The 25756-nt window shown below is 36.3% G+C and overlaps 1 pseudogene; it reads left to right on the forward strand.

The window, feature by feature from the left end:
• LOC138715753 (DNA-directed RNA polymerase I subunit RPA1-like) overlaps window positions 1-24732 on the forward strand; it is a 144753-nt pseudogene extending 120021 nt beyond the window's left edge.
• The last annotated feature ends 1024 nt before the right edge of the window (window positions 24733-25756 follow it).

Raw genomic sequence — 25756 nt, forward strand, 5'->3', positions numbered from 1 at the left:
AGCAGATCAAGCATGGGCAGCTTCGAGTTTTCATGAATTGCAAAGTGGGTTGCTGTATTTTCACAGCAAATCTAATTTCGAACAAAATTGATTTAGGATATATAAATCAAGTTCCGTATCTCTTGAGATTTAAAATATGATCGTGTAAGAAAAGGCATAAACAAAAATGTATAACCGAACTAAATTAACAAATTAACATAGAAAGTATAGTAATTTTGCCAGGACTTCAGAAGGAAACAGAAGTGTGAAAAAAGAAGTGCGAAACATATAGACATTTTGCTGTATTATTGAGAAACTGTAGTGAGTCTAAATGGGTTGAAGTGTTCAAAATAAATAGCAAGTATTATTACTGATAATGACTTTTTATACTTGCTTACAAATAGCTACAGTGGAGCTTCTTTGGCATCAAAGCCATAAAACAACTAGAGGGCCTTTAAAAGATCATTCATTTGCAATGCATTCCATCACATTACAGGAGACAGAGTAACGAGAAAATTAATTAACTTACAAAGAAAGACTCAACAGTTCTTCAGAATAGCTCCAAAGAAATATGTTCTATCTGCACTAAATAATCTGTTCGTTTTGAGTTAAATTAAATTATGGTTTATTTAACGATGCTCGCAACTGCCGAGGTTATATCAGCATCGCCGGTGTGCCGGAATAATGCCCCACAGGAGTTCTTTTACATGCCGCTAAATCTAGTGACATGAGCCTGTCGCATTTAAGCACACTTAAATGCCATCGACCTGGGCCGGGATCGAACCCGATGATGATGGTGGTCGTGGTGGCGGTAGCAGTGGTAGTGGTGGTATCTGTTGCCCAGGCACTTGGAAGTTCTCCATTCGTCTTCTAGCTTCCCAGAATAATTTAGAGTCCGAATCCAAAAGATTTGATGCCAAAACTGGACATTTTCGTAAATGTTCTCGATTCATCTAAGAGTCTTCTAGGTTACACAGGATGCATTTAGGTGAACAAAAATTCCAATTTTAAACAGATGTGTTGCTAAACAGTCATGGCCAGTTAGTATTCGAAATTTTGCTACTGCATCATGTTGAGAATCAGTTATAAATGTTCTTTCTCAGTAAGCAGTAGTGAACAAGATTTATTATTACTGTTTTCTTGAAATTTCTTTAGAATTTTGATTTGAAATTGTGTTTATGAAGAATTTGACACTGATAAGTGAGCTAGGATTTATATGTAGTACTAGCTGTACCCGTGCGCTCCGCTGCAACTGTTAGAAATAAATATAAAGTAATTACATAATTAAAATAGGACATTTGATCCAGGGAACATTCGTGTTTCATAGAAGGATAAATCGTTTAATATGTTACTTAATTTAAATTGCATCCAAATAATTAAAATGCGATCATTTTGGTCCAGAGACACTCATTTGGTGCAATGACAATTCCTTTAACATGTTTCTTAATTTTTATTACATGCAACCATAGTTTAATGAAGAGTGACATCATTTAGATTTAATATGTATATTTTATTTTACTTGTTATAGGTTTCCATTGAATTATGGTAATAACTTAATTTTAACCCTTGTTTTCTACGTATTCAGTAAATGGCTCTTGGCCCACTATGGTTCTGAACCCTTCAAATAACTTAAATTATATTATATAATATTACATATTATGTTATATTATATTATATTATATTATATTATATTATATTATATTATATTATATTATATTATATTATATTATATCAGAAGTTGCTGTAATAACATTATATCATTATGTCCATCTAGAGAAACTACACTTTCCATTGGTGAAATAATAATTAATTATACAACTCGGTTAATTTAGCTTCCGATATTACTTCATACAAACACAGAAACATTATCTGTAGGCTATCCAAGGCCCCTTATAGACGAATTCATTTGTTTTTTAATTCATTACACGGCCTTAGATGGCAGTTATTTTAATTTTAAAACTCATTTATCTCAATAAATATCAGTCCTATCAAAATTTTTCAAGGAATAAAACTTATCGCAAATGATTTTTAAAGAAACGTTTGTTATGTAATATTTTTCACAAAAATCAATAATAAGCGAGATATTTCGATTTATTTAATTCAGGCCCCCTTATAACACCCCCTTTAAATAATGTATTTTAATGCCATATAGCCTAAAATCTAAGTTACAACGAACTTAACTTATATTCCAATTTTCATCGAAATCCGTTCAGCCATTATCGCGTGAAAAGGTAAGAAACATGCAGACAGACAGACAGACATACAAACAAAATTTTCAAAAAAGCTATTTTCGGTTTTAGGGTAGGACCAATTATTTTTGGAAAATCGAAAATTACCAGAAAAATTTCGGCTACAGATTTATTATTAGTATAGATGAGTTAAGAACAACGCCGAGTATTGTTGAGTCAATGTGATGCCTGTTAAGAAGGTTTTAAACCTGGTTGACAAGACTGGCAGCTTTTAAACCCCCCCTGTTTTGTAAGAGCATTAAAGACCCTTAGCGCTAACTAATGGAAGTACTGAATGACAAGAATGGCAAGTATGAGGATTGGGGGGCATGGCTTGCATGTTTATAAACTATACCGATTAAAAATATTGGCTATTACTACATACGAATACTAGCTCTAGTGATAAGATATCTTTTTCAAGGGTACTTGTAATATTTTAGTTCCTTTCTTTGCCAAACAATCTGCAATCTCATTGCCCATAATACCACAATGGGCAGGAATCCATTGCAGATACAGGTTTTATTTTGTTTTGCCTGTATGTGTATGAATGATTGAATTTATGCGATTTTGGAATTTATAGGAATATTGATTGAAGCTATGACTTGGATTGCAGACATTGAGCCGCTAAATATAACAGCATTTTTGAACATATTAATTTGATAAATAAGTTGTGTTAATGCCCTGTTGATTTCTGCAATTTCTCATCAAAGTGAGTAGAAGGACTCCCTGTAGACAAATAAAAATTGAATAATTTGGAATATATCCCAGCCTCATCATTTAGATATTTGCAGCCATCTGGAATGTATTTATAGTTTCAAGAGCAACTTGTTATATTTATTAAAGTGTAGATGATTCTTCTTCTTCAAATCCTTAAATGAATTTGTATTATAATTTATACTGTCATATTGTAATGGTGATTTATGTAATAGGGACTTTTCTGGTTTTAAATTAAAATTAAATATATCTATTAGTTTCTGGATTGCCTCTAGAAACCCATTTTGTGTTTTCAATTTTCTGAACCTGAATTGGTAGCTTGTCGAGTATGTGTCATGTGGTAACCCTACCATTCTTTCATGTTGCAACAGTGATCTTTTATGTATCTTCTCTTTTATGGGATAGTGCTTTGTTATTATAGCCTCTACTATACAAAAGAGTCTAGTTTTTCATCATATAATATTTTCGACAATTCTGTTTTCTTCGTCTAACTTAGGCCACTCGCATTCCATTGCATTATATTAAGGCTTCTTCCAGCTCCCAACCGGAGATCCGAACAGGTAGTTATTTTACCTTCGGGCTTTTTACGATAAAGAAGCTTCATATTATGGGCATAAACATAACCGTTTAAATGAGCACCAATAGACGGTTACATCACTCAATAAAAGTTGTAAATAGTGTAAGAACGGGACTCCTGGCCCAAACACAGAATTGTAAAGAGCCAGCAGGACCAGAGAAATTAATGTGAGAATAAACCATATCGTATCATATATCATGTTATATCATATCATAATAATATACGTAATACATAGTTCCACAACTGTAAATTGCATATTTTACAGTTGAAAATGAAGAGGCTGAAAATGATGAAAATGAAGATGAAATTAAGATAAAGAGAGAATATTCAAATGAATGGGAACATGGAAGTGATAATGAACAAGAAGATCATGAATTGTTCTCCGATGCAGTAAGTATAATTAATTTCCATATACATATGTGGGTATTTATGTCTGTGTTTGTGTATGCATGCTGAGTGCAAGCTCCATAACTGAAGTTTTCTGCATATAGAAGCAGTTTTCATTTTGTGCTTATGTTGTACATACTTCAAATTATTTGTAGCTGAGAATATCGGTAATTGAGATTTCATGTTATCTCAAAGCATTTTACATTAAATCTTGAAATGTGAGAATATTGTATCAAGCAGAAGTACAGAATAATTGTACAGGTATGTCCGTCAAAATCACAATATTATAATTAGCAAAATATTACAACATTTACAGTTATAAACATTTTTGGCATAAGCTGCCGAACACCTAACAATACAAGAATATGAATACTTTGTGTGGAAACATTATACATGTTGATTACATATTAAAATATTTAAAACTAGATTGTATATGAACATGGACACATAAAATGAATGTTGCTGAATGATAAAATAAAATTACATGATTCAAATATACAGGGCATATCAAAAGTCCGGTAACATTTTCAATATTTTATTACACAAAAACTACTAATAATAGCACTTTCAAACACACGTCAGTTTAAAGTCAAACTCTCAAAGTTCTGTTTACACCTTACAGAGATTCAATGTGTGAACCACGAGTGACTCGGCAGATGTCCAAACGATAATCAAACTCTTCCCATACCCTTTCCAACATATCCTCTGTGACCGTGGCAGCAGCTTCTCGAATTCTGGTTTTTAGTTCCTCTAAATCACGTGGCAAAGGCGGTACAAACACACTGTCCTTTAGGTACCCCCCATAGAAAAAAGTCACATGCAGTCATATCGGGTGACCTTGGTGGCCATGTCATGAAACATCTGTCCCTTACTCCAGCACGTCCTATCCAACGATCAGACATCTCCGTATTCAGGTAAGCACTAACTGCATTGTGGAAATGTGGTGGAGCCGCATCTTGCTGAAAGATAAAATCGTCATCGAGATCTTGTCTAAGTTGAGGCACCAACCATTGCTCCAACATGTCCAGATATGAATGTCCAGTCACAGTAGCCTCAATGAAGAAGAAAGGTCCTTACAGTTTTCATTGTGACAACGTGCAGAAAACATACACCTTTGGTGAATCACGCTCATGTTCAATGATTCTGTGAGGTTTCTATGTACCCCAAACACGACAGTTGTGCTTGTTAATTTTCCCACTTGTATGGAATGTCGCTTCATCGCTGAAAATTAAGTGGCTGAATAAGTCGTCGTCTGCTGCCTGTTGTTGTAGCTGGCAAGAAAACTCGTAGCGCTTGCGTTTGTCATCCTCATTTAGCATATGCAGAAGCTGCAGTGTGTATGCTTTCATAGCCAGCCTCCACACAGTCATTGAAGGAAGTTGAAGCCCACGGGACGCTCTATGCACTGATTTCCTTGGGCTCCTTACGAATGCTTCTCTGACTCGCTCAACGCTCGCTTCACTCACCCTGGGACAGCCACTCCTCTTTTGCAGACACAAGCAACCCGTGGTTTCAAATTTACGATACCAATGGTAAATTACCTTCCTACTTGGTGCTTCTTTTCCATACTTGGTCCGGAATTTCCGTTGCACATCGGTAGCACTCTTGTTTGTATGAAATTGTAACATGCAGAAAGCTCGCTCAGCGCCAGTATTCGCCATTGTTGTAACTAACGCCAACTGTCGGTAAATTATGCAACTATGCGGTAGTATTTGAGAGTTTGACTTTAAACTGACGTGTGTTTGAAAGTGCTATCATTTGTAGTTTTTGTGTAATAAAATATTGAAAGTGTTACCGGACTTTTGATATGCCCTGTTCTGTAGCAGATATCTGGTAACTCGAGTTCTCGACCACTGGTGATATATGAGTCACTGCTGGGTGACACTTCAACACAGTGTGAAATAAATATTTGAATTATCATAAAATATAAAAATATATACCTGCTTTCAAAGTTTCAAACAATGAACAGTTAAGTTAAATGATTTCAATAATATGTGACTTCAGTGACCCATTTTCTGTTGACGATACCTTGCCAGAATCCTTATTTGGTTGGCAACAGGAAATTAATATTCTATCATCTCAGAAAAGGCTGTAAAACTTTTTATGGTGTTCACAACTGCGTACTTTTGTGAATGTGTTTTTTTTTTTCCTCTAATTTATTTTAAAAGTAATTACAGGAATAAGCCGAATGTTGAACCTGATTTAAGACTGAAATTAATTCAATTGAAACCTGGCATAAGAAGTTCTGTTCTGCTAACAAGCACGATCTCCACACTGAAACTGTGTTTGTTTATTTTAGTTAGCATCAGCAGGGATACTACGTGTTTATGATGTAATTTTTTAGTATTTAATCATTTACCATTATGTAACAAGTAGGGCTAGACCTATATGCATTTTTCTGTGTATTTTATAGAGCATTCCATTGATTAAGTTCGAAGAGGGACTGTTTCTTAATTAAACATGCCTAAATAAAGCAGTTATTGGTATAGTAGCGTAGGAAATGAAATTATGACCCTAAGAACAATACGTGACATTTTCCCATAATAAATTTGGTTGGTGGTAGAGCTAATATCCTAAATTGAAAATAGTGATACATCATTGGAAAAGGTTGGGAACCACTGCACTACAAGATATCAAGGTTTGAACAGTTGAGTCTTATAATACTAGTATACTTCCTAGAAAAATAAGAAATAGAACATATGAGAATCAAAATCTTTGTGATAATAATCCTCTTATTATGCATATAACTTTAATATATTATATTAAGCCAAACATGTGTGGCCTTGTGTCTTCCACTGTAACAACCCGATTACGATCCCATCTGAGACGTAAAGAAATTTGTGGTGGACAAAGCAGGTGCAAGGGGGTTCCCCCCATTTTCCCTCATAATTATCACCATTCCACCAATACTCAACAGTCACCCTCACTCTGCGAGGTCCAAAACAAGACCTCCAGAGCAAATAAAAAACAGCTGAAAGTTGTATAGATCCAGAAATAAAATTTGGGCCATCTAATTTTACCAAGTTCCAGATGTGCAGTAAACAAGAGCGCCTAAATGTATGCTACTTGTGGACAGTGTTGCGAAGCTTGTTGTCTACATAGAGGAGGACAGCTACCAGACTCGGCCCAGTTTTTAATTCCGTATCTGTACACATTCACCTCTGCTGAGGCAGCCAGCATTTGGCTGGCAGGCCTTTGCCCTCATAGGCTGTCACATCTATGTTATACTGCACAATATTATACAGAGTGTATGCAAATTGCTGTCAAATATTTTGGGGACATATTATATTCCTAACAACAAAATATTGAAAAACTTTCATATAAACATAGTCCTGAAAATGCTTAATTTCAGACTTAATGCTGTTTTATTGCTAACAAACTCACAGTAAAAGTGATACTACTAAGCAACTTGCTTAAAAAATACTTATTTCAAAAATTGCTCAAAGTGGCCTCATCCTGCATTCCATGCTTTGAAAACACCTGCAGTGTTTCTTATTTGTTCAAATGTATTTAGCATTAGGTACAGGATTTCAAATGTCCCCAGAGATAGAAAATCATTGGATTTCAATCTGGTGACATCCCAACAATTCACCATTGTCATCATTCATTACAAGTGCACCGATGGTGCACTCTGGATAGTCTCTGATGAGCTAAGTGGTCTATGCTTTTCGGCACTAGTGACATCTATGAGCACACTTGTAAAGTCAGGACAAATAACGACATGTTAAGAGCCCTGCCATTGGACAAAAAATAAATTCTTTGTGTTTTTATATTAAAAATTTAAATGTATAGTTTGACAACCTCAAGTGAAACCCCGTAAAACACGCCAACTTCTGGAATCTCTCTCTTTCTTTCTTCTCTCTCCCTCGCTCCTCGTCATTCAGTCACCAATCACCACGTAAATATCTGAGAGGGTGTCGCGACCAATAGAAGAACCACTCTCCAGTATTACCACAATAACGGATTCATCATTTTTGCCTCGACTGTCGGCTAGGAAGTTTCCATTATGCTAGCATTGCAGGCAACTAGTCAACCTTTTAATGCTTTTGTTAGCAGGTTTGACAAACTGTGAGTGGACCTGCAAGTACATAGTTCATAGTGCTCTCTCCCTTCCCCCCCGTGCTTTCTCACTTGCTCCTCCCCAAGACAGCCAGCGCTCACGTAGTAAATCGGTCAATCTATAAAATACCATCAGAGCAAGACCTTCATTAATGTTAATATATTACATTACATTATAACTTGGTTTGGATGCATGTATTTTTTCGTGTGCTTATTGTGTTTTATATTTGCATGTGACACATTTATTCTTTAAACATAAAAATAGATTATATAAGGAAGACTGTTAAAAAACAAATTACAATACACCTTTACAAACAATATGAAAATAGCATTTTATGTCTCTTTGCTCAAGTTTAGAGAGAGAGAGGCCAAAGTATCAGCTGAATATGAGGCCAGACAGAAGGCAGTAGTCTGCTCAATATCGAGTGTGACTGAATATGATTATGACTCTGAAGAGGAACTCTGGTGTAAAGTGAAGTTTGCTGTAAGTATTACATTTGTTTTATTCAATTAATATTGCCATTGTCATTATCCTGACATCTCTGAATAATATCTGTTTTTGAAAAGGGACTTTAAAATAAAGAATTACCTATCATATAAAAAAATGTAACAGAAAAATTATTTGAACATTTTCTATATGAATACCAGAATGGAAAAACATTGCGACTTTTTTTCCTAATACAGTATTTAATAGAAACAAGTTTCACGTACTCTGTTTTATACTGTAGCGAACTCTGTTGCTTGAAAATGGAAGTACAACCTCCAGTATAGGCAGTAGAATCTAGGAGGTTGTTGAAAAAACGCATGAAGTGTTTTTTATGTTCCTGTAAAACTTTAAATTTGGTGCTTGCAAGTTTTTTCCACGCAGCTGTTCATATGTAATTCTTAGATAATAATGTAAATTTTATTTCAGCCAATTGTAATGAATTTATTCTTTGCAGTTACCAGTGAAATACAAAAGAATTGATTTAACAAACCTGTTGACTGAAGTTTCTGAGAAGTCCGTCATCTGGGAAGTGCCCCTAATTAAGCGTGCAATTACATATGTGAACCAAGAAACTCAACGGCTTACTTTGAAGACTGAGGGAATAAATTTTCAGGTACTGTAAAAATTGTAGTGATGTTTATGAGATATGCTTAAATTAATAAATTTGTGTGTTTTTCAAATGACATACTGAGTTATAGATAGAATTGACGTTGTATTTTCCTTTAATAATCATGCTTCTCCTGGTTGAGTGTTAGAGAAGGCCGTCTGGCCTTAACTCTGCCAGGTTAAATAAATTATTATTATTATTATTATTATTATTATTATCAGTTGGTAGAGCAGCTGGCTACAGACTGGAAGGTCCGGGGTTCGATCCCAGGTGGTGACAGGATTTTTTCTCGTTGCCAAACTTTCAGAACGGCCCCGAGGTTCACTCAGCCTCCTATAAAATTGAGTACCGGGTCTTTCCCGGGGGTAAAAGGCGGTCAGAGCGTGGTGCCGACCACACCACCTCATTCTAGTGCCGAGGTCATGGAAAGCATGGGGCTCTACCTCCATGCCCCCCAAGTGCCTTCATGGCATGTTACGGGGATACCTTTACCTTTTTTTATTATTATTATTATTATTATTATTACTATTGTTATGTGTCCGTCTTCTCCCCCTTCCAGCTATGCAGTAAAGTGCATTCAAATGCTTCCAAGAGGCCTTATCGTTGTTTAGATGTCTTATTGTTAACATCACGAGGCTGGAGATCAATCCATTCTTCTCGAAATGTAACATCAAAGGTTCATACGTTTTATAACAGGCACTAATTTCTTCGAATTGGTCATTATTTTTACTCATATACGATTTATTTTAGACATCTTGATACTAGTTTTATTTACCTATTTAATTTTTTATAGTGTAAATTCTTCGTTAACTTTCTTCTATTATTTCTTTAATTGCCTTCACATCCTGGCATTGTTTTAAAGACCACTTGATGTCCGTCCTGCTTTAAGGTTTATGTGATAGTGCTTTTTCATTGTTCTTCTTAAGTGTAATTTTTTTTTCACATGAGACAACCACTATTCTTGTATTGGATTCTCTTTTCATTCAAGGGTTCTCTTTCAGGAAAAGAATACAAGTAAAAATAAATAATATATTTTACTTAAATAATATTTTAGATGCTGCAATGAAATAATACTGACAACATCAGACAACACATTTTACACATACTTGATAAAATACGAGGCGCGTCCATAAAGTAACTTTCCCACTCTCGCACAGCTGACAAACCATATGTTGCGCGAAGTGACTGCGTTTACATGATAGAGTAATGTCCTGGCATGGCGCATGCGCTAGCGGAACTTCCCGAGTGCTCTAAGTAGCTTCGTTGCATTGGTTGAAGATGGACGTTCCTATTCCAGCTCCTGCTGCATGTTAAGTGTGGTCAGTGATGAAGTTTTTGAATGCACAGGGCATAGCGCCGATTGAAATTGATCGTCAGCTGTGCCAGGTCTATGGGCAAGCAGATGGTGCGTTGCTGCTGTAGACAATTCTCAGCAGGATGACAAAATGTGCATGATGAGGAGCGCAGTGGGAGGCCAACCATCATCACAGACGACCTTGTGGAGCAACGCACCATTTGCTTGCTCATGCCATTAGGCCCATAGACCTGGCACAGCTGACGATCAATTTCAATCGGCGCTATGCCCTGAGCATTCAAAAACTTTATCACTGACCGCACTTAACACGCGGCGGGAGCTGGAATAGGAACGTCCATCTTCAACCAATGCAATGAAGCTACTGAGAGCACTCGGGAAGTTCCGCTAGCGCATGCGCCATGCCAGGACATTACTCTATCACGTACACGCAGTCGCTTTGCGCAACATATGGTTTGCTAGCTGTGGGACGAGTGGGAAAGTTACTTTATGGATGTGCCTCATAGCACTGAAATACAAATTTAAAATCTCAACTGAAAAACAAATGTAATAGTTTTCAGTGGCAATTATCTAGTTAGTAGTAATAAATTATGACATAGTGAAAGAAGTAGCAAATTTTAATTCCTTGAGAAAAAAAAGAAATCCTTTAATTATTGTAAACATATTTTTTTTTTTTAATTTTGGCCCTCCAGGTTGAGGGTTGAGGCGATAGGCCAGCTTGCTATTCATTGTAAAATAATATTCTGCTAAGAAGCCCAAAGTGAGTATAATTACTTGGCGGAGCAGAAGTTTGGCCACTAACGGAAAGAACAAAATTAAAATTACTTGCTACAGAGCATTAGAGCAGTTCATTAGCGAGAAGAGATAAAATTAGAAGTACAATCATCAAACAAAAAATGAATATTTATTTGTCTAATGGCTAGTGCATGATATTTACTATCACTGACTGAGCGAAAAACAAGAAAGTGGTGAACAAAACTACGGATTAAGTAATTAAAAACATTTGGGCTCTGGCTTCCCAGTAGCGGTCGACTTCCTTGGAGGATTTCAGAGCAGGGCATTGTGCAAGATGTTGTCTGTCCATGTCTTCCTGTTGATGGCACAAAATGCACCCTGGACAATGCTTTGCGGCAAAATGGTCTACATTAAAATGAAACAATTACAATAGTATGTCCACCTAAAAGGGATGAAAGAGCAACAACTACAGAGAAGCATACTGGAATGGATAACTCAAGGAAAGCACAAGAGAGAAAGACCAAAAACAATGTGGAGGGATGGTATAAGGCAACGTTTCCCAACGACCCCCTGTAGGGTCGAGTAAAGAGTTGAGGGGGTCGCGAGATGTTTTAGAAAATAAAACAGAAATGCCTTATTAACACATTTATGTTGTATTCAGAAACAAAATTAACATAAAAATAAAGTTAAAAAATCCATGTTGAATCTTTCGTACACTACTTTTAACACTTGAATATAAATAATTGATTAAATGGCGATCTTACTCGTGTTAATTGTGTAAGATTGTGCGGCTTACAGCTCTTTCGGTGCTTCTTCACACCATCCTCAGAGCCTGAAAGTTAAAAAAGTTTCAGTAGTTAAGTATAGCTAAAGTAAAAAATAATTAGTGCTGTAAATGTGTCTGTTTTTGAGAAAGTAGCTTCTCAAATCTTCGCTCTGTATTCAATATTCACCCAATTGTATCATTTCCAATTTCAAGGAGATTTCTCACTTTTGTTTTGATGGAAATCATAGACTGGAAACTTATTGTGCATAAATACGAGTTCGCAAATTTATAAAAAAAAAAAAAATTGTACTTTTAATCTTCCATCAGTAAGCACATATTTTAATAAGTTTTTTCTCCCCCCCCCCCCCCCCAATTGAATGAAACTGTTAGAAACGGATTCAGTATCTATCTGTCACTGTCATGATTGTTTTGAGTTTCTTCCGGAAGATATTAAAAGAACTGTTGTTTAAAATTGTGCAAAGTCAGTTGTATGTCCACAAAAACTAACTAAGAATTTGTCGTGTCATACGATATATAGCTAAATTTTCCTCGAGTTCTTTTCTTTAATGCGCTGGAATGAATAAATGTTCTTTTTATCCAGTAATGTCTACCAGAAAACAAGTTTCCTTATAAATCCGTCGATTTTATCTCTGGCTATTAATGCTAACATCTTGGCTTTGCAAACTACTATTTCAAGTGTTCTAAGTGTATCAGTGTATCAGCCAAAAGAACTGAAATAGTACATTATGATACAGGTTTGGGAAGTGCTTTTTACGAAATCGAGGCAAAGTCTGAAAAACGAGCAGAGCGAGTTTGCGAGTTTTTCAGTTTCCGAGATTTTGTAATGCACTTCACAGACGTGTGTTGTTCAACATTTTTTGCACGTTCAGATTTTTAAAATTGCAAATACAATATATTTATATTTTGCATTGAAAATTTAGAGCATTATTATTCCAAAGTCTTCACAAAACTGCACTGTAATTGCAACTAAGTAACGAAAAGTGCACTGTAATGGGTCTATTTCAGTATAGTTTTGTTATGAAGAATGGTTTCCCTAGCAACAAGTTTTTGTGTGAGAATTCTAACTTTCAAGGCCTGACAACAATAGCTGTAAATACAGCAAAAAACACGATCATGCAAAAAATAGGTTTGCATATTGCAATTTCTCGTCTTGCAGGTATTGACACATTAAAAGTTGGGTGTATTTCTGGTTTTGAGTCATTATCGTTGTTCGTGATCTTACTGGCATTTGTATTTTTCAAATGGGTTAATTACTGGTATGATAAAGGTGGGATGGGGGTCGCAAAAGAATGTCTCACCCAAAAGTAGGTCGCACCTTTAAAAAGTTTGGGAACCACTGGTATAAGGTGTGCTATGCTAGAACTATATCTGGAGGAGGATCAGTGGAACAGCAGATGTGATTAACATTGTAACAACCAGTATATGTGAGTATATATAATTTTGAAAATAAACTCTCAGAATTCCAGTTCATCTGTGGAACAATAAAAGCATTATCTAAGAAAATACAAAAACAGACTATTAAAATGTTATAAAATCACAGCTATACTAGTTCTACATTGCATCTGTGATAGCTGGGTGTTGAGAATTAAAGGTTGAAAACAACTACAATCAGCAGAAAAGAAGTTGAAAGATGTATGTGCATTGCTGGACCGAATATTAAAAAAATAAATAAATGGGGACTTTCAATAACTGTCCTTCAGAATCAAGTACAGAGCTGCACGAAAGAATGGAATGGTCATATCTTAAAGATGAACAAGACAAGAATCCCAAGAGCAGTCTTGGACTACATCCCCAGAGAAGAGATCAGGGCGCAGAAAAAAAAAAGAGAGAGAGAGGATTGTCATCCCGACTGTTCTAAATCTGGACAGACATATTGTCTGTTCTGTGTAGATGATGATGGTTATAAATAGAATTGGGATTTTTATGTAGTATCACTTAGCAAAATATGTACGTAAATATGTAGTGAAAAACAGTGAAATGTGTTGTAAAATATGAAAATGAGAAAAATATGTAATATCACATATTTAATACAAACTTATTATTTTGTTAGTTACAACACTCAAAACACGTTTATACATTAAATGTTGTAGCACAGTGAACAATAATGTATTCTTCTATGTTCTCTGGGGTCATTGAAAGACATTAGTCACTCAGAATGTTCTTATATGCAGAGAAAGATCTTTCTACGTCACATGATGTAGCTGGGGCAAATTTTAGGAGAGGAATTTTACCTGGAGAAATGTCCTTGGGTGGATCAACATCATTTCCATTTGGAATTTGGCACACACTGTAAAATGTTAAATACGCGGGGTTTCTTTTCAAAACTTTGCAATTTACTCAATACACTTGCAACAGTTTCTTCATGCACAGCACTTAGCATCCTCTATGACACCAATAGAATCTTGCAGAGTAAGTCCTGATGTTTCTAGACATTTGATTCTTTCTGGAAGCCAGCTGAAGTTGCCCCTGATGTAGGCAATTGAGGAGACCACTTTGGAGTCACTGAAGGCAGTCTGGGATTCACAAATAGATGCGGCACTTTCAGGATCAAAAGAATCTACATCAGTCTTAACACTGGTTCCAGGGGCTGTAGTATCTGTGGCAATTGCTGTTTGTAAGGTAGCACTTGTTGTGGGGCTTTTAGAAAAACTTTTTTTGTCACTGAAATTAATCTGTGTAAATTTAGCTCTAATATCTTCAGCAACATGTTGCAGTCTATGGGCCAAGCACATTGGGGTAAACACTTTAAGAGCAGTTGCAGCTTTAAGCATATCAGAATACATCTTATTTCCGGCAGCCAATCACGTTGCAGGTCGGCTACATTTAAACGTGTGCGTCTTATTATTCGCTGATGATGACGTTATGCATTTCCTAAGGCTCGATAAATACTTAATATAATCGCCCCCCATTTCGGCTCTTTTGTTGGCGTTTGCAGAGAGCACATGAGGACATTATTTGCCACTCAATTATTTGCTGAATTACATTGTGTTTGATTTATTATCATAGGAGCTACAACATGATAATGTTTAACGGTGTGGCAAATAGATTCCTCGTCTGGTAGTTCGGTAGGACGTGGAAAGAACAAAAGTGGCAAATGATGCTACCTGCCTAGCCTTCACTTCCAAAGACGTAAGGAAAGAGGAGGAGTCATGCTGGGAATAATAGCGTCGCGACTATAGTACCTTCTCCTCTTGCATTCCAGTCGGCCACAGAACTTTTAATCCATTATTCGCAAATCTCGCAATAGTTGAATGATTTGTATAGTCCAGCTCTCTACACTAGATCTAACAGCTTTGAGGCACTGTCAGGTTCTAGCTTCCCCACCACAAGATTCACAATAAATCGACCCTTAGAATTTGTTGTTTCATCAACAGCAACCAGTCGGCGCCAGTAGCATAGTCGGTATAGCACTAGCCTTCTCTGCTCGAGGTTGCGGGTTCGATTCCAGCCCAGGTCGATGGCACTTAAAGAGTGTTTAACCCAGATATGCCTACTGTCCTATTAAAAGGACAGTGGTCAATGTTTCAAATTACCCTCTCTACAGTTAACGCATTTGCTTTTTCACAGTTGTCACTATTACTGGTCTTAATCAGAGGCTTGCTAGGTGTGGTAAGACTGGTAATGAGAGTTCTGGTCATCGTTGAGTTTGAGATGTGGACGTGAGAATTGTTCGTTTATTTCAGCTATGGCATCCAAGACGCAAATCAGATAAGAATGTTAAATATTTTTACAGTTCGGAATTATTTTACAAATTGTTGTAGATGAAATGACTCCTAATAAACATAAATATAAAGTGAAACCACAATGCGTTCGAAATATCTATTCATTGCGACATGACAATGACGAAAACTTATGTGTCCTTTTAAAAGGACAGTAGGCATAATCCTCATATATTTTTAAATTGTTTCGCTTTTTCAATTTTAGTGGATTTTCCCTGCATAAAATGCTATCTACGTTTGACAACTATGCTATGGACGAAATTTCATCTCAAATACAGACATATCACTATAATGCAGCCTACAAATGCCACACAGAGTTCGTGTGCACTCAAAATTGGGTTTCTGGCGTCTTGTCAGCCCACTGAGGTGTGTGGATATGAAGGGAAAAGTTGAGACAGTGTCGGGTGTAGTTGCTGTGTAGCTAGTCAGCAGAGCATTGGTGCGCTAAGCCAAAGATCCTGGGATTGATACCCGGCTCCGGAACAGAAAGCAAAATTCAGGGACTGTCTCTGGGAAACGGGGACGTCTGGCAACCTTACTTTAAATCTAAGGGCCCTTGTTACGTGATCCCATGACCGGGATAACAAGGGCGAAGCCCTCAATGGCTCTATGATTAAACTGAGGTGAAAGAGGCAATCCTCTGATTAGGGTTAATAATTCGGCAGCTGGCTGCAAGCAGAGAGGAGGCAGTCCTTCCTGCGGACTATCCCTGCAACAGGTTGATAACCTAGCTAGTGGACGATATATGCAATGGAGGGTGAAAGGAACGGCTATCCTACCCCATTATCTTCTGGCCTAGTTGCCTCATAAGTGGTGCTTTCTTGGTATAATTTGTGAGGTTCAGACAGTTGACCAAACAACATCAATACTCCAAAAAGGTAATGGATGAACCACATATCTGTATAAAAGATGACAGACTACAAGACAAACTAAGAGGACATAGACATGTGGGCTGTGGAGATGCAACGGACTGAGGCTCATCAAAGATTTATGATGTGGGGCCCACAACTTTACTTTCCTTCTGAAGGAAGCCATAGTAGAGATTTTTACCATCCTTAAATATCCATTATTCTCAGCTGGATTTGAACCTACAAACCTCGGTTCCAGTGGCAAGCATGTTACTCACTAGACCACTGAGGACGACTATTGGAGGGTAATACTCGTATAATGATAGATTTTAATTTTACATCTTGAATCTTCTATGCAAACTTTAATCATACATAATTGTTAGGGGTCCTCAAATTTCTTGAATAAAATCACCTAAATTTCTTGGGTGAAAAGGAAAATTCTTGGGTTCTGTGATCATCTATACCTGAATTAAAAGAGCTCAGTATGGCAACAGGTATTGTTTACTGTTCTAATAGTATGCAAGGGGAAAAAGAAATAGTAGCTTTCCATGCACTCGCTTATTGCACAGCATTGTAATATTATTTCCAGACCTCTTCATTCCATCTTGGGAGAATTGTTTGATCCGTTCATCTAAACTGAGTCTCGGTGGCATAATGAATGTACTACATCAATCTTCTCCTTATACTGCTGGAATGGAACTGGAGTGCGTGGAGATAGGGAGATAATGGGCGTGCGAGCCGAGATGTAGTTTTATACATTCAGGTATTCTCGTATATTTTCGTTACACCATCATGAAAATAGCGCTCACTTTCAGGTATTCACGGATATCGTCGTTACATCACCAACGGAACGGTCAGCACTAATTTGCTTGAGTCAGTGTGGCATTTTATCTATATTGGCGTGATACTTTGTTAATAGCAGCAACATATTTGTTTTGGTACTTCCAGATTCCAGAACAAAGCATACAAATTCCAGGAAATCATTCCGAAAATGATCCTCCATACATTCTTAAGTTAGATGCCATGGAACTACTCTGCAGCACATAAATAAGTATCACCTTCAAATTTATACAGATGGATCTCTGAATAATAATGGGACATCAGGAGCAGGGTATTATATTCCAAAATATCAAGAAAGTTATTTCATACCATGTTCATCCTCCTCCAGTCTTGACACTGAATTGCTAGCTATTGATGCTGCTCTTCAGTGTGTTACTCAAATTTCTGAAAAATCTATTTGCATACTTACCGACTCCAAGGGGGCTATATTTAATATAATCAAATATGTACCAAACCTACATGCACATAGAATTATTCCAATTCAGAAACAACTAAGTAAACTAAAAGAACTCCAAAAGGAAATAACATTTCAATGGATACCTAGTCATTGTGGTATACCTGGAAACGAGAAAGTCGATAATATTGCAAAACAGGCAACATATTTGCAACCAAGACCTCTTCAAGTGATATCTCTATCCAGTGCTTTTGCTTCAGTAAAGTATCATTTTACAAACCTATGGATCAACAATTGGCTCTCTTCTGATAAAGGAAAAATTTTACATTCTGTACAAAAGAAACCAAATGACCTGGAAATGTACAAAAACTTGCCCAGACATGTTCAAACATTTTTAACAAGAGCCAGAACAGGTCACATTGTCACTCAATTGTACCTACACCGATTTCACATTTCTGATAATCCTACTTGTCTGTGGTGTAATAATAAAAATGAAGACCTGGAACACATTCTTCTATACTTCCATCCATAAACCCCTGCAGCATATATATTTTGAGTATATATTGACTACACTCCAACTCTGGCTACTAGCAACAGGCATCTATAATGAACACCAATCAAAATACCCCTTATTTCTCGTGAAAAACAACAACTGAATAGACTACAGTGGACTATATTGGACTTTATGTTGTCAGCAAACAGCTGGATACATTAAGAAGATTGATTGATTGATTGATTGATTGATTGATTGATTGATTGATTGATTTGTTAATAAATTGCTGAATGTGGTGGGGGAGGAAGAAAAAATGCAGGGGAATAACGACTTTAATTTACGATTTTTTGCTAGTGCTATTCAATTTCTCGAGTAAAAGTAGAAATTTGCTGATAGAGACAAATTTAAAAAAAATCGCGGATGTGTCGAAATACATGTAAATATATTACAAATTACTTAAAAATACGTTTCCCATCATTTTGAAATGTTTTTAAATTTTCGAGAGTCGCGAAATTTGAGTGTCTCTAATAACAATAATTGTGAGAGGCACCATATTCGTACAGGCTATCCAAATAAAATTTATTTAATGCTGCTGTAAGCTCTACCAAAGTCAGTAAATAAGAGATGGTTATTTATACACTACGAGAAAATTTTATTGTAAAATATTTTGAATCATATTGTTTCAAAGTGCATGTAAGAAAGACAATATGTCCACCACTGTGGAGTAATGGATGGGCATATATTAAAAAATTCTATGGCTTTCTTCATATTATCTTTTTTATGATACTTCATCACCTGCTATGGTTATCTAGCATCTGGGTGAAGTGAAGATGATAATGCCAGCGAAATGAATCCAAGGTTACCCAACATTTGCTCTTAATGGGTTGAGGGAAAACCCTGGAAAAAACGAGTGGGCCCTGGTTCAAATCCCAATTGGAACAAGTTACCTGACTGAGGTTTTTTCCAGAGTTTTCCCTCAACCCATTAAGAGCAAATGCTGGGTAACCTTGGATTCATTTTGCTGGCATTATCATCTTCTCCTCACTCAGATGCTAGATAACCATAGCAGATGATGAAGCATCGCAAAACAAGATAATATGAAGAAAGCCATCGAATTGTTTAATATTTGCCCATCCATTTCAACATGTATTCCTACAAGAGGAAGGCTGGTCATATAGGTAAATATTTAACAAAAAAAATGACATGTGAGATTACAGTTCACTACAGCGAACCTGAATGACACAAATTAGCAACTCTGTGAATTTGTATGGAACATTTAGATTTACTATAGGATTGATGTTTCGTGAAAGTAATATAGTATACTAATTTCATTTTACTTTTCACACTGATATTAATGATAATTTTATCGAGAGATTATGAAATGATGGCAGGGAGATGAGAAATATTTCGAGAAAACCTGCCCCGACACTGCTTTTATCTACCATAAGTTCTGCTGGGATTTGTGCTCAGGTTTCCAGTACAAAAATCTGACGGTCTTAACCATCTGTTAACGTTTTATCATATATTTCAGATTGGTACCGTAATACGAGTATTGTAATGTACTGAGGTTATATTTGTTACAAGCAAAAAAGTCTTATTTTTTTCTAACTGATTACTGATTTTGTATGATAATGTTTTTAATTTTCAGGAAATGTATAAATTTCATAAACTTCTTGATCTCAACCGACTCTATACAAATGATGTCCACAAAATGGCAGAGACTTTCGGAATAGAAGCAGCTAGAAGAGTAATAGTGAAGGTACGCAAATTGAAATAGCTTAGTTTATTTTTCTGTATTTTTTTTTTCCAAAAAATAAATAATGTTGTTATACTCTGTTGTTAAATTGTATATTTATTTTAAGGAAATCCAAGATGTGTTCCAAGTGTATGGCATCACTGTTGATCCACGACACTTGCTTCTGGTGGCAGACTACATGACTGTCAGTGGGAAATATGATCCATTCAGCAGAAAAGAAATGGAACACAATGTATCTCCTCTGCAGCAAATGTCTTTTGAGGCGTCGGTGAACTTTCTGAGAAGGGCTGTGACACGAGGCAAGCCAATATTTTAATACCCATTACAGTTCATCTATACATTCCTACACTTTTGGAGTGAAATAATGTAACGTCTGAGATTTCTGTGGGTCATTATTTCATTGTTCTTACGCTTTCCTGCAATATTTGCTGCTTTAAATCGTATTCTATGGTGAATAGAATGTAAAACTTCACTTTAATATTTCCCCCTTTAGCTTTCCTTCCCTTAAATCTTTCCCTGACACTCCTCACCCCTCCTAATTCCCCGAAAAGTGTTAAAGGGATTTGGTTATATGTGTATTATTATTATTATTATTATTATTATTATTATTATTATTATTATTATTATTATTATTATTATTGTTTTTTTTACAAAGTCATAGTTTTCTTATTCATAAAATTTACTTCGGACCTAATCAAGAGCAAGAAATAAATTTTCAAGAACCACATGAAAAAGAAGCGTGTTACAATGCTCAGAAGTACAGTAATTAGCTCATGTTTACAGTATAACCTCGATTATTCGTCACCCTATTAACTGATCAGCGGATTATCCAACACACACTCTCTCTCACCCTCGCACCCTATCCCTTCCCCTCCCCCGCCCTCCCTCTCCCCTCCCCCTCTATCCCCCCTCTCTCTCTTTCCCCCCTACTACCAAAAAAAAAAGAATGGGTTAGTATGACATATTTCGGTAAAGTTTCTAACCAAGTCAGTAATTTAAAAAAAAACCATGGCATTGGCATAGCTTTCTGCTCAAATAACAAATTAAATACAGTAGAATCTCTATTATCCGTGGTAATGAAGGGGGTGGAATGAACGGTTAATCGAAAAAATCGGATAATCCGTACCATATAAGGTTTTCATAAATTAAGTGCATAGATTAATACAGTTTCGGAATTTCCTCTGTGGTCTTCTGTTTTAACATTCTAGATAACAGATCAGACGTTCATTAATTTAAGCAGTGGCATAGCGTCAATGTAAGCTAAAAAGCTTAGCTTCCCCAGTTAATAATAATTTCATAATAAACCTGCAGTTTATGGAGAAAATTATTTATTAATTTTAATAGAATTTATATTTACGCGTTAAATATTGTGATGCGGCAGCTCAGGATGATTTGTGATGCAGCAGTAAACAAGAAGCCTTCACACACCAGCTTCCAAGCAGACTGGTTTCTTCTGTTAATCCACCCCTCAGATTTTCCATCCCTTTCTAACTAAACTACCCTGGTCGCAAGGCTCGCAAAGAAGCTAGCTTTGACACTGAAAATAAGTAGTTTCCGAGTTATCCCTTTTCGTCAATTGTGTTCAGTTGAAGTGTTAGTGTGCATTGTGGCTGATATAATAAATAATGAGCGAAATAAGAGTTCCTGACACTAATTTACTTGAATTTTTTTAAGACAATTCTATTATCAAGAGTGACTTATGAACAAAAGTGTGATTTAAAAAACAAATGACCGACTCCCTTGCTGTCAATGAAGGACACAACCAAAAGACAGACGCATACTTACGTAATGATACTAATATTGTGATTTCTCTAAGTATGACAGGGAGTGAGCTAATGTTATATGTATACGTGTCTATTTGTTAAGAGATATGTGTAAACCGTGAAATCGTATTTTATTACGTATCATTTGAGGTCATGCCTTATTGGTGTTACTTACGATGTTCCAACCAATCTTCGACTGCTGACTTGACATTGACTACTATTTATTTTAAGGCTATATTTTTGTAATACGTTTTCTCATATTGCATGAAAGACAACTTGAGTTAGCTTCCCCTGCTCAAAATTTCATGCTACGCCACTGAATTTAAGTCTGATTTTCAACGACAAAACTCCTTATGACGGTTGTCTGTAAAAAGATAGGAATAGTAGGCCTACAGGTCTCATGTTGTAGATTTACATACTTTATACACTTTATATATATTTTTTCATTAAATCGTGCACAGTTGTAATTCCTATTTCTTATTCTGATGCGAGATGAACCACAGTTTCTCTTTTTACAAACCATTAAATTACTTGTACTTTTTTCGTAGTACAACACGTTTTCTTTTGACACCTGTAGAAAACATTTTGCATAAAAGTTAGACAGTACGGCCCCTTTAAGAGTAGACCATACTGTATAAGGGTAAAGGTTTGTAAAGAAAACACTCTGCAGAAAAAATTCGTACTAATATAATGTGCATACAGTACTTCATATTTTTTCTACATCAAAAAAAAAAAAAAGAGCGAGAGAGAAAGTCAGTCGGATAATCCATCAATCGGTTAATAGGGTGACGGATAATCGGGGTTCTACTGTAACATCATTCCAGATAAGCTCAACACCAGTGATAAAATCAAAGTGGAGGCATATACATGTTGTAATGCAAGAACTGCTCACATAAATACATTGGCCAGACTCGTAGAAACTTTAGAACAAGGTACAGCGAACATGTTGCTGACTTTAAGCATAACAGGAGAAAGTCTAAGTTCGGCACCCATCTGATGGAGTGAGGCCATGAATTAACCAATATAAATGAGGCTTTGCACATTATTCTCCCTAGCACATACATCAATGCAGCTGAGCACTTTCATATAGCCTGGGCATGTAATTTAGGCATATCGCTTTTGAATGAACAAGGTCCCAATCTGCGTATCCCACTTTTCAATCTGAATACACAACCCACGTGCCTGCTTGTCAGCCTATAACCAACCTCCCCCCCCCCTTCCACCATCAGCTGTTACCTAAGCTTAGTAATACCTGTTACGAAGTGCACCCAACAGTTGGCTCTCTACCATCATAGACTTCGGAACCACCGTTACCACACACACGATTGTAAGTTTGTTAATTTATTATAACCCAAGATAACGCTGTTCAGACATATTAATAATTATTTTATAACTTATTAAACCCCGCTTAAATCATTTCATAAACATTACTCAGATTAATAGCAACTGTTCCGTCCATAATTCGGTACGCGAAGCTTGTAACCAGATATTATATTAATGTTATTATATTAAGCTTGTATAGGATTCAACATTGTTATTAGTTTGTAATTTCCTATTATGCATGTATTATTTTGGTCCACATTTTATTCCGTATTACAGTTGAATTGTCTCCATTCAAGACAACATACTGGAGCCTTTGTCTGAGATGGTTCAGCAAATTATAATCAGAACAACATTTTCTATTTTAATATTTTATTGATCACAGCTTATATAAGCTTTTATCCTATTTTAACTACTTTTTAATCACTTTGGAGTTCATAATTGTTTATAGCAGAGGCTCATAACTTGCTTATTGCTCACATTGTATCACATAACACGTATGTACCAACCCTTATTTATATATATTATTTTAATGTACCGAAGTACATATGATATTTCCATGCAGATATTCTGCGTCATCATACGATGAAAGAGTAATGGAACGGAGAAAAATTCTCTCCGGCGCCGGGATTTGAACCCGGGTTTTCAGCTCTACATGCTGATGCTTTATCCACTAAGCCACACTGGACAGCGCTTATTCCGTCGGATCCTGGCCAACTAGTCACTCCTATCGAGTGCACCTCAGCACATGTGTGGACTTCGGTCCTGCATTCATAGACATTTATGACGTAGTGCAGAGGGCGGCCACTAGAGGGAACCCAAGAGTTGGAGCTTAATCTGAGACGATTCTAACCGGCGTCGGAGTTGTATCCGGTGTGGCTTAGTGGATAAAGCATCAGCACGTAGAGCTGAAAACCCGGGTTCAAATCCCGGCGCCGGAGAGAATTTTTCTCTGTTCCATTACTCTTTCATCGTCCTTATTTATATGTTTTCTCAGGCATAATTTTCTGAAGATGGCTCCTTGGAGCCGAAGACGTTCAAGCTAATAAAATGTGACAAATAACTTTATTATTTGGTGTGTGGATAAGCTTCGGGGCTTCCACCGCGTTGTTTTGGTGTTGGTGGCGGTAGAAGCCCCGAAGCTTATCCACACACCATGTACACCAGCCGCAGAAGCCTGCACGAAAACTTTATTATTTGTTATGTAGATAAGCATAGACGGATCCAATTCACTGTATTAGCTTATCGGTTCTCATCATGTCTCTTAAATTTTATGATATGGATTAACCATTGAGTCACTCCCTTCATTAGCACGGATAATAGAGGTTCTGCTGTATCTCTATCTGAAGTACAAAGTGGGCCTACCAATTATTAACCATCATAATCTGTTAATAGTTTCTACAATTAATTATTTCCTTGATTATCATCGGTACTAGAAGTTACTGTATTGTACTGATGTTTTTACCACATACAGTATATTAATGTTAGTTGTATAATTATGAATACTTTCATTTTTGCAGGAAAACGAGATGACTTGCAGTCGCCTACAAGCCGTCTGATGGTTGGACAGCCCATGATGGGTGGAACAGAGATGTTCAATCTGTTCCTGAAGTATTCCTTTTCACAGTTTTGAAGAGGATTGAAATGTGTAATTAAAGTGAAAGAATGGAACTTTGTATTTAACAGAATACTGTAATTGTAATAAATAAAAAAAAGTACAGCTGCAATTTTATAATGTCTTACTTCCGATTATCCAAGACGATAAATGAGCTGCATAATTATTGACAAATCGTGAGGAATTCATTAAGACATGTTGAAAGTTATAAGAATGATTACACAGCTCTGCATTTCAGAACTTATTTTCTGTTGTTTTCAATCTGATAGGCGATTCTAAACTGATTTTTTGTGCTGAATTCGAAAATAATCTCCATTTTCCCCCATCACGTCAGGTTTTCAGACAGTTCATGAATAACTAGAAATGAAAGTATAGCTTTGTGAAACGTCATAAAAATTATTTTCAACAAGACTTTTGTGAGAAAAACTAGGCCACAATTTGCTATTTGTCACTAATTTGTCATTAATTAATATTAATTATTAATTATAAGCACTTTCATAACCTTACCTCAATATTGCACTTCAAATTTTGTCCTCCTTGACCTCCTCGCATGTTGTGCAGAGCAGTCCCTTTTTAATATCCAGCAATAGTCCGCAATGTTTCCATTATGAAGCAAAACACGTTTAAGACTTTTCTGAGAAGAATCTATGAAGAACCTCCACTCTTTGGAATTATAGTTTATGTTATAAAATTTTAAGACGGCAAGGGTGTCTTGGAAATACACTAAATTTTCTTCTTCAGCAAAAAAAAAAGGGACAAGTTCCTTCTGACGATGCCAGTACCATGAAAAATATGTACCTTCAGCCAATACTTTCTTTTCTTTTAACTCAGAACCTAATAGTTCTGCTGATTCTTTAGGCAAATTTAAATCCCTCACTAAATCATTAAGCTCACTTTGATTAAAACATCTATCATCACCAGTATGACCTGGTTCATAAGTATGATGCATGGAGATTCAGTTTCAGTGCTTCTGGAACCAGATGGCAATGTATCTGATTCAGGGGGTAGCGGAACGGGAATATCAGGACCATGAGGTACGGGCCGAATGGCAGAGGGAATGTTTTTAGCAGTATATCCAGCTACCTTAACTGTACAAAAATAACAATCGTCTCCATGATTTGTAGGTTCCCTCCAAA

Source organism: Periplaneta americana, chromosome 15, assembly GCF_040183065.1.
Source record: "Periplaneta americana isolate PAMFEO1 chromosome 15, P.americana_PAMFEO1_priV1, whole genome shotgun sequence".
NCBI lineage: Eukaryota > Metazoa > Arthropoda > Insecta > Blattodea > Blattidae > Periplaneta > Periplaneta americana.